The sequence below is a fragment of the Oryctolagus cuniculus genome, chromosome 10 (assembly GCF_051225735.1).
Source record: "Oryctolagus cuniculus isolate XC-2025 breed Fujian yellow rabbit chromosome 10, ASM5122573v1, whole genome shotgun sequence".
NCBI lineage: Eukaryota > Metazoa > Chordata > Mammalia > Lagomorpha > Leporidae > Oryctolagus > Oryctolagus cuniculus.
In genome coordinates, this window is record NC_142876.1 from 55,798,226 (window position 1) to 55,809,096 (window position 10,871).

The 10,871-nt window shown below is 46.0% G+C and overlaps 1 pseudogene; it reads left to right on the top strand.

Moving 5' to 3' along the window:
• The first annotated feature begins 743 nt into the window (after positions 1–743).
• LOC108177190 (U6 snRNA-associated Sm-like protein LSm5 pseudogene) lies at positions 744–1,055 on the top strand (annotated as a pseudogene).
• The last annotated feature ends 9,816 nt before the right edge of the window (positions 1,056–10,871 follow it).

Consider the following 10,871-nt stretch of genomic DNA (forward strand, 5'->3'; position numbering starts at 1 on the left):
AAAACACGAGAGACCGTTTTCAGATAATCAGGAACAAGACTTGAGAACATTTGGAATCTTCCTTTTTTTTTTTTTTTTCATTTGATATGTTTTCCCATTGCCCATCTTTTAACATGAATTTTCTGGCACACTCTAGCCTGATAACATATCAGAGGAATTGGTAATAAGGAATGTTAGTCCTGAGAAACTACTTCTCAGAACATCAATGACAAACTTCCATCAACAATTGGCCAGTATTCTTAAAATGTGTTATGTTAGCTTCTTGGAACCTATAACACCTTTTGTAATTTAAATAACGTAATGAATGGAAATTAGGTCCCTGTGCTAGCTCAAAAAATCTATTTAATAATGTTCCTAAATATCATGTGCACATTTGCAATGAAAAATGTTAATATTGGAAATGACATTTTGGCAAATGATGATGCTTTGAATACGGGTTACACTTCAAGTAAAATTACAAAGGCTATCATGGGAAATTAACTTGTGATAGTGTTTGAAGGCCAAAGGTGTCTGAATTCCATTTTAGAACTTGAACTTGGAAGAAAGTTACACACAAACAACACACACTCACACACACACACACACATATGCTGTAGCAGAACATGCTCATTCCAGGAATTTTTTCCTGGGAGACTCCAGTTGGAGAATAAGGCTGATGGTTGTCACACACAGAATGCTTCCTAGCAGAGATTTTTAATTTAGAAAAAAAAAAAAAAAGCGTGCAGGTCACTTCCGGCGTAGCCATGGCAGCTACCGCTACTACCAACCCATCGCAGCTGCTGCCGCCAGAGCTTGTAAATAAATGTATAGGATCCAGAATTCACATTGTGATGAAGAGTGACAAGGCACCCTTGTTGGCTTCGATGACTTTGTCAATATGGTATTAGAAGGTATCACTGAATTTGAAATCACACCAGAAGGAAGAAGGATCGCTAAATTAGATCAGAGTTTGCTAAATGGAAATAATATAACAATGTTAGTCCCAGGAGGAGAAGGGCCTGAAGTGTGAGCAGATTTCCTTGGCTTATGCTAGACTCTGTGTTGTCTAATGGTGGCAACAAACATGGTTTTGTTTTGTTTTGTTTTGTTTTACTTTTTAAAGTTTAGATCCCATAAAGCTAAGTTTCCCTTTAAAGGAAAATTCTTTGAAGATATATTGTATTCCCATTTTATAAGTTAATCATTATTATTTTGGAAAAAGAAGAAAAGAGTTTTTTTTTTTTTTAATTAAAACAATAAAGGGGGGGCCAGCGCTGTAGCACAGCGGGTTAACGCCCTGGCCTGAAGTGCCAGCATCCCATATGGGCTCCAGTTCAAGTTCCAGCTGCTCCACTTCCAATCGAGCTCTCTGCTGTAGCCTGGGAAAGCAGTAGAATATGGCCCAAGTCCTTGGGCCCCTGCACCTGCAGGGGGGCCTGGAAGAAGCTCCTGGCTCCTGGCTTCAGATTGGCGCAGCTCTGGCCATTGCAGCCAGTTGGGGAGTGAAGACCTCTCTCTCTCTCTCTCTCTCTCTCTCTCTCTCTCAGCCTCTCCTCTCACTTGTAACTCTGACTTTCAAATATATAAATAAATATTAAAAATAAAAAATAAAGTTGTTTTGTTTTTTTAAAGCCTATTTAATTTCTTAAATGGTAAAGGAAAAAAAATTTTAAGATACCCATATCCCTTGGGGTTGGTGCTGTGGCTTAGCGGATAAAGTCACTGCTTGCAGTGCTGGCATCCTATATGGGTGCCAGTTCGAGTTCAGGCCACTCCACTTCTGCTCCAGCTCTCTGCTATGGCCTGGTAAAGCAGTAGAAGATGGCTCAAGTCCTTGGCTCCTGCACCCACTTGGGAGACCTGGAGGAAGCTCTGGCTCCTGGCTTCGGATCAGCGTGTCTCTGATTGTTGCAGCCAATTGGGGAGTGAACCAGCAGATGGAAGACCTCTCTCTCTCTCTGCCTCTCCTTCTCTCTCTGTGTAACTCTGATTTTCAAATAAATAAATCTTAAAAAAAAAAAGACACCCATATCCCATATTGAAGTACGTATTTCAAGTCTGAATTACTCTACATTTCTGATCCAACTTCCTTCCAATGAGCCTGGGAGGCAGCAGATGATGGCCCAAGTTCTTGGGTTCCTGCCACCCGTATGGGAGATCTGGATGGAGTTTCAGGATCCTGAATTTATCTGGACAGCCCTGGCTGTTGTGAGCATTTGGGGAGTGAACCAACAGATGGGAGAGGTCTCTCTCTGTCTCTCCCTCTCTCTGTCACTCTGCCTTTCAAATAAATAAATAGGGCTGGTGCTGTGGCACAGCAGGTTAAAGCCCCAGCCTGTAGCACCGGCATCCCATATGGGCTCCAGTTCAAGTTCCAGCTGCTCCACTTCCAATCGAGCTCTCTGCTGTAGCCTGGGAAAGCAGTGGAAGATGGCCCAAGTCCTTGGGCCCCTGCACCCGCGTGGGAGACCCGGAGGAAGCTCCTGGCTCCTGGCTTCAGATTGGCTCAACTCCGGCTGTTGCTGCCATTTGGGGAGTGAACAAGTGGATGGAAGACCTCTCTCTTTCCCTCTCTCTCTCTCTCTCTCTCTCTCTCTCTCTGTATGTGTGTATGTGTGTGTGTGTGTGCCTCTCTCTGTAACTCTGTCAAATAAATAAATCTAAATAAATAAATAAACCTTTAAAAATGGCAGAAATGTTTCATACGTCGTCTTCATGCAGTTGTGCTGAGCACCACGTGAAATCATGATAGAGCTCCTTCTGGCGTAATGCTTTAGCATCTGAAGTACAGTCACACGTGTAGCCCTCCTGCCAGTTCCAGAGGAAAGTCAGCTCTTGAGAAGTGAGCATCCTCTGTGGGCCAAGCAGAAGGAAGCCCGAGAGAATCCCAGGGGACTGGGGCTCCCATGTCCACCAGGCCACTGCCTGCTCCCTGCCTCCCTGGCCCAAATACCAATTGCTACTGGTATTTCTTATTTCTTCTTCACTGACACACCAAAGCTCATAAAGGAGCCCAAAGTTTTGATTGCGGAGACAGTTAAGCAGAATGTTACTTTCACTCACTTTTTAAAAGGTTTTTTATTCATTCATTTTCTTTATGTGAAAGGCGGAGATACAGAGACAGACAGATCTCTCATCTGCTGGTTTATTCCCCAAATGCTTGCAACATCCGGGGATGGCCTATGTCAAAACCAAGAGTCGGGAACCCAGTCTACATCTGCCACATGGGAGGCAGAGCTCCAAGTACTTGAGCCATCATAGGCTGCCTCCCAGTGTATACTGGAATGGGGAGAAGAGCCAGAGATCAAACCCAGCCACTACAATATGGGATGCAGAGTACCAAGCTGTGACTTGACTTCTAGGCCAAATGCCTACCCCTTGAATGGTTCTCTAAATAAGTTTCCCAGCATCACCAACCACACAGGACACAACCCAGGTACAGCTATTGGAGAGGCTCTGTATTAACTGGGCCCCTGGAAAACCAAAGGACCCTGCCCTCCCCAGGGCTGTTGTAATGGCCAGGACATGCTCATTCCTTGACAGACTTTCTGTGGTCACTCTCCACTCACTTCGATGGAGACACACCAACCCCACAAAGGAGCTGTGACTCAGGTGGTGGTCAGAGAGACCAAACGCAGTGGTGTAGTCACTTAGTTAATCATAAATCACGTTTATTCTCTCCCACTCCCGAAGACCAGAGTTTGCCCTTCCCAAAACGAGTCCACATCCTCCATTGAGTAATGGGGTTGACAACCCCAACTCAAACACAAGTCTGTCCAGAGCGCAGACTTATCAGAGTTGCTTGGAGTGAACCTGGGAAGGCGCACGGAGCGAGAACAATGGCGCCCCGGCTGGAGGGCAGGCCTTATCGGCCTGCCATCGGAACAGGGCCCGCACTTGTTTTCCTTTCTGGGGAACGTGTGAGCTGGTTCCCGTGTACAGTACCAGGCGGTGTAAAAGGTGGCCTCTGTGTTTGTGAGAGCTGTTGACACAAGGTGGGGTCCAGGTGATGTAGGCTGATTCCCGCCCTATTTTTCTGATAGCCATAAATGAGAGAAACAGCTCTGGCCCCTTTGCCCAGAACTTAGGTGTTCCACGTTCCTGGGGATGGAAGCTTTTTGCCTACTGGGGAGAGTTGTGCCTTCCCTTCCATGGACTGATGTGTGAAAAAGACAGCACCACATTGAAGGAATGCCATTTTGGTGAAATATCATATACCATTGGTACTACAGAGACAATACCTAAGCACCTCACAGATACTACCCAACACCAGGCCTTAGAATCCTCAGGCAACCCCTTGGGTCGTCTGGGGCCTACCAGACAGGCTGTCACTCAACCTAAACTCTGGCTCAAAGGCCAGACCATGGCTTAAAATATCTCCCATTTTCGGTGGTAATTCACATGACCCATGGATTTGTGAGGGATCATACCAGAAGTTAGCTTTGTTTCTTTCTGCCTCTGGTCCCTCTAGGAGTAATAAATATTCCAGCTCAATTTAAAATGCCAAGTAGCCTACCTCCCCTGATTTAAAGCCTTTTGGCGCATATTTTGGCAATCACCATTATTCCTAGCCTAGACTTCTCTCGCCACCTGGATTTTCCATCCTCTTCCATGCAGTTGAGTGTTGTAAGCTACTTGAAATTCTCATTGGGAAGCAGTGAGCCCTAAGTCAGAATTAAGACACTTCTAGAAGGGAGCTTATGCACCCTTTCTATCTGAAGACTTTGTGAAAGAGGAGTGTGGAAGCAGAACCAGGCTGTAGGGACTTTGGGAAATTGGGACAGGTCAAAATTTAAGTCATGAGCCCTGCTCTTCTTTTTTCTTTTCTGAGCTAGTGTGGGCTTCAATCTCAGACTCAAAGCCCAGTTCCTCCCCTCAACCAGCTTGTAAATTGGATGGATGACTCAGCCTTTTTGAGCCTCAGTTGTGCCCTCTGTGAGTTTGTAGGTTTGTCTATAGAGAGTTCTTGAGTTCCTGCATATGATGAACCCTGGCCTAGCACCCAGGGGGTTAACAGATTTCCTCTCTTTCTTTCTTCTGTTTGCAGGGAACTCTTCTTCATCCTGTGGTCATGTATTTAAAATATATCAGGGAATCAGGCCAGAAAGTACACAGCACATATTTTTACACAATGGAAACAGCATTTTGTTCTTTGGTTTTTTAGCATGGAAGCTAATGCAGTGGTTAAGGGAATGGGATGGAGCCAGTCAGTCTGGATCCAAACCCTTAGGCCCACTTACAAGCACTGGGCCAATGACCTAATCTTTCTAGGCCCTGGTTTCTCCATCTGTAAACACAGGATAGTATTATGCATGTCATATGCATTTGAAAAGTCCAATGAGATAATCCAAGTGAAGTGCACTATGTGGTGCTTGGCATATAATACGCACCCAGGTAATGTCAGCTATGGTTGGTCACATTATAATTATTATTATGGTGATTGGTATGTTATCAACATTATCCAGATTGGGGACAATCTGGATAATGTTGCAACTCTTTGCAACTCTTTGCATCTCAAACTTACTATATGGGCCTGGCATTTTGGCAAGGCAAGTTAAGCTACCGCCTTCGATGCCAGCATCCCATATGGCACTGGTTCTAGTCCTGGTTGTTCCTGCTAATGGCCTGGGAAAGAAATGTAAGATGGCCCAAATGCTTGGGACCCTGCACTGATGTGGAAGACCTGGACAGAGTTCTAGACTCATGGTTTCTGCCGGGCCCAGTCCTGGCCATTGCAGCCATTTAGGGAGTGAACCAGCAGGTGGAAGATCTCTCTGTATCTCCCTCCCTCTCTTTCTCTGTAACTCTGCCTTGCACATAAACAAAAATAAAATCTTTTTAAAAACTCACTGTCTTCATCTTTATTAATAGTAGCAGTAGTGTGGGGGAAAAATGGGCCCTTTCTCCATCTCCTGGATGTCATTAGCTGTGTGACAATATTTTGTGTTATTACTTAATTGGGGTCAGGCCCTATGCTAGGTACTTTCCATGCATTACCTTCCTCATAACAACCTATGTACTCTGTTGTTTTATTTTTCTGTTTCACAGTCAAGTTAAAAAGGCGTAGTGTGAGAAGGTCACTTAGCCTAAATCACACTGTAAGTGGCAAATGAGAAAAGACTCTTCACTAACTGGGCTTCAAGGATCTAAAAGATCAGACTAATGATGACCTCTAAAATTCCCTTCCAGCACCAACATTCATTGTTCTAAACCAAAAGTAGGTTTTGTTTTATTACTGTCTGCTCTACAGGTGAACATAGTATACTTGGATCAAGTCTGAAGGATAAAGCTGTTGTGGCTTTTAGGAAAGTTTTTGTTCTAGCAAATTCTATGTAAATTGGCTCACTTCTCCCTATATCACCTCTACACCCCTAAAGCCTTCAACAAACTCTTTCCACACATTAAGTTCCCTATGTCTTTCTCATATCCTCCTTGCCCTTCCAACGTCTACCTTCTGCCAACAAAGTCTACAGCCTTCCCTCCTCCCTCTGCCATCCCTACATCCTGTGCCACCTCGCTTTCCATCTGCCAAGTCCTAATGGCCATCTCACTAAACATTATCAAGTCCCAATTCCAACCAGTCACAGCACTCAGAGACCAAAGTAGCTTCAGCAAGGCCAGGAAGGACTCTAGAAATGCAAGGGGCTGCTGGGATCCTCCTCTCCACATAGATCCATACACTGGTGGGTGGTTCCTTGAGGCCAGGAATTCTTCAGTGTTATCATGCATGCAAATTGTCAGGGGATCTTGTGAAAGGCAGCCTGGTTGGGTGGCTCTGGCATGGGGCCTATGATTCTGCATTTCTTCCTGAGGATGCTGAGCTGCTGGTCTGGGCTGCACACCTTGTCTCTGTTACGCCTCTCAACACCCCTTCACGAAGTGTGTGCTGCTCACACTTATAGATGAGAACCCGGCTCCAGGAGGTTGAGAGATGTGCCCATGGACCCTGAGCTGGAGAGTAGTAGAGCCGGGATCTGAACCCAGCCAGGTCTTTCTGACTCTATGCAGCAAAAGTAAAAGCAGAGAAACACGCATGCATTCACACACACACACACACACACACAGGAACACACAAACATGTGCGTCTAATGATGTCAAAGACATTTAATTTTCTTAATTAATTATTAATTAACATTAATAATTATTCATGTCATTTTAATAGCATGAACACTCACGGACAGAGAAAACTCACAGTCCTGCACATTGTCAGCACTTGGTTAGCCTGGGCTCTGTGGGCGTGTGCCAGACCAGCTGGGGCCCTGTTGTTGGGAGGCCTGCTCCTTTCATTATGGCCAGCCCCATGCAGCCTCTTTCTAAACGTTTGCCTTGAGATCCCATACTTTCTTTCTGTTACTGATGAAACTTAGAGACTCTAACACTTTGTCTCTCCAGCCACCCAGTCCCACAGAGAATCTTACAGAGAGCCATCTCCTAATTAATGTGAAATATGAAAGTAAGAGTGTAAATAATCGGGATCATTAGCAGTGAGTCACTGCCACCTCACCAAGTTGAAGTAGGACATTGTAAAGTCAGCAAGTAAAGGGGTGTAGCCTTGGCTTCTCCCCAGGGATAAAAACTCTCTGCCAGGCCCATTCTGGAAGCCTGGCAGGGCCCCTACAGTCTAGGTGGAATATGAGTGTGGGGTGGAGATAGAAACAGGAAGACACAAATTAAACAGGAAAAAAACAGAGGGTGGGCATTTGGCACAGCAGGTGAGTCGCTCCTTGGGGTATCTGTATCCCGTATCAAATTGCCCGGGTTCCACTGACAGCTCTTCTACTCCAATTCTACCTTCCTGCTAATGCTCATTTTGGGAGGCCACAGGGATAGCTCACATACTTGAGTCCCTGCCACCATGTGGGAGACACGGGTTGAGTTCTCAACTCTTGGTTTCAGCCTTGGCTCGTGCTAGCTGTTGTGGGCTTTTGGGAAGTGAACCAGCAGGTACGAGGTCCCTCTTGGTCTGTCTCTCTGCCTTTCTAATTAATTAATTAACTAAAGCTCAACTATGAGGGTTTATGGAAGATGAAACTTTAAAATATATGGTTATTTCAAAATGCATACATAATTTTCTCATAACACACATTTTCCATGATATTTTGAAGACTTCATGTACACAAAACATTATTCCTGGGCAGCTCTCCTGTGAGTGGGGACAGAATGCCAGCAGAGCCCACAGGAAGAGCTGCTGGGGCTGGGTGGACAGGACGGTGTCATGGAGAGGCAGGACTTCGGCTGAGACATGAGGGAAAAATGGGATTTAGAGATAACAGCCTTCTAGGTAGAAGACAGGGCCACCCAGAGGCCCAGGGCCTTCAGGTATTCTCAGGATGGGGAGGAAAGGGTGGTGGACTGTCTGCAGGTAGAAGACTGACTACCTGGGGCTCTTTGCAAGCTGCCACTCTGTTGGGGAGTGCTAGTGGGGAGGTGGCCTCTGGGGGAGTCAGTAGTAGGCCATGCAGGTCAGAGACTGGCACTGGACTCTGTTTTCCCCACCTAGTAGGTACACAACGGAAAGGATTCAAACACACCTGTTCGAACCTCAGATACTTGCAGCTGTAGCATGAAAGTGATAAGGACTTCTCATAGTATTCTCTCTGCAGGCTCTCATTTAAAGGCATAAATTTTAAGAAGGACTAGGTTGAGTAGGTGAAGGGGATGTTAAAGGTGCGGGGAGGGGGGCGGTGATGGGTGGCTGCAGCTGCCTAGCTCTGACTCTCCGGTCATTGGCAATTTGGTGACTCATATCCTGGTTGCAGAGCTTGTCAAGAGTATACTTTGGTCAGCTGCCTCATGTCCAGGATATCCCCAAGGGATGGAGATGGGAAGAGGAGCTAGAATAGTCTAGAACTTTTGTAGGAGGTGGCTTCTCCATTAACAAAGAGTCCCAAGGCCTCTCTTGGGTCGATCCTGGTTGTCAGAGAACAAGCAAACAAGTCCAAACAAGCCTGAAGAAGCAGAAGCACTTAAGACACCTCCCACACACCTGCCACAGCCCCTGCCCAGGGGCCTCCCCGAGGCCAACAAGGATCAAGGGCAAGGCAGCCCCCAGGCGCCTGAGGCAGGACAGAGCCAGGGGCCCAAGTGAAGGCTGTGCAGTTTGCCTTTTTGCTAACAGATTAGATGAACAAACAGTACAAGGTCTCTCAGAACAATGCGCCCCAGAAAACGCTGGGCCAGAAGGACGTGAGTCCGAGGTTCCTGACTCAAGACCAAAGCACAAGGACCAAAGGTGAAAGGTCTGTGGCCACCCTGGGAGTGACCCCTGGCTGCTGAGGCTGCTCCCTCACGGTGATCTCAAAGGCTATTCCTGGCCTGGGGCTCAGAGGACTGTTGCCTTCAATGATTCATCATTCAGCAAAAAGTCAAATTCTATTTGGAAAACAAGCATTTCCTGCATATCCATCCAAGTGGGACACTTTCGCATGATTACGCTATTTATCATCACAACAACCCTGTCATTTAGGTATTTTTAATCCCCCATTTTACCATGGAAGACATACAGACTCAGAGAATTTGCTCCAAGTTTCAACGCTGGGAAGTCACAGCTCCAGGACCCATCCTCAGTCTCATTCAGTCCCGCCCCACCGTGTTTCCCAAGAGGCCACACCAGCCTCTTCCCCCACAAAGCCTGCCTCGAGACTCAAGGGAGTTTTGTAAACCAAAGCTTTCTTGCCTGCATTTCTCACAGTCCGGGAAATCACAGCCTCTGGCTGCGCTTCCACATCACCCACACCTGCCCGTGCCTCTGTAGACTGCCTGCTGCACTGGGAGAAGCGTTGCTACAGCAACCATGGCTGCTCACAGAAATACTGTCATTCATTGAGCATCCGCTTGTGTTCTGCTCATGAGTTTACGCGGATGATCTTACTTATTCCTAAACTCTACCAATTTTCAGTATTAGGATCCTGAAACACAGAAAGATAAAGCCACATGCTCAAGATCACACAGGTAGGAAGTGGATGAACTGGGATTTGAACCTATGAATGCTGACTCCAAAGTGTGAATCTGAGCACTGATTCTGATAGACACAGTGCATATACAACCTGCTCTCTCTCTTTTCCTGTCTTGGTCATTTTGGAAATGATCAAAACAGGAAATAAATATATGACAAATAAACTCATCCCAGGGCCTTTACACAGGAACTAACATTACCATCTACCCAGATGCTCTAGCTAAATATCTAAGCACTCTTGATTCAGTATATTTACACACACTGATTATTGTAAAACAGGCAGAGGGACCAGCTCTGTGGCGTAGCTGGTAAATTCAGCATCCCACATGGCACTGGTTCGAGTCCCAGTTGCTCCACTTCTGATCCGGTTCCCTGCTGATGCATCTGGCAAGATAGCAGAAGATGGCCCAAGAACTTGGGCCCCTGCCCCCACGTGGGAGACCAAGAGGAAAATCTTGGCTCCTGACTTCAGATCAGCCCAGCAGCCATTTGGGGAGTGAACCAGTAGAGGGAAGAACTCTCTTTCCCTCTCTCTCTCTCTCTCTCTCTCCCTCTCTCTTTCTCTCTCTCTCTCTCTCTCTGTAACTCAGCTTTTCAAATAAATAAATAAATCCTTGAAAAAAAAAAAAAAACAGGCAGAGCCTTGTTTAACCGAACCTCAGATTATTCTATGCAACAGAATTTGAATCCATTAACGTGGTGATTATTCTCCCTGAGCTGGGGGCATCATGTCTCTCCAGTCTTTCACTCTGAAACATATTTATACCATGATGCTAACTGTAAGTCTCTGTCCACAAGTGCTGTCCCTTCTTCAAACAGCTGAGCTAACCAGCCTAAAACAAATAGAAACTTATGACTAGTCACATTGTTTTCACTTCTAAACAAATGAACGGGAAAGCACACTCATTACCAATGTATTTGTTCACCGTAATCACCA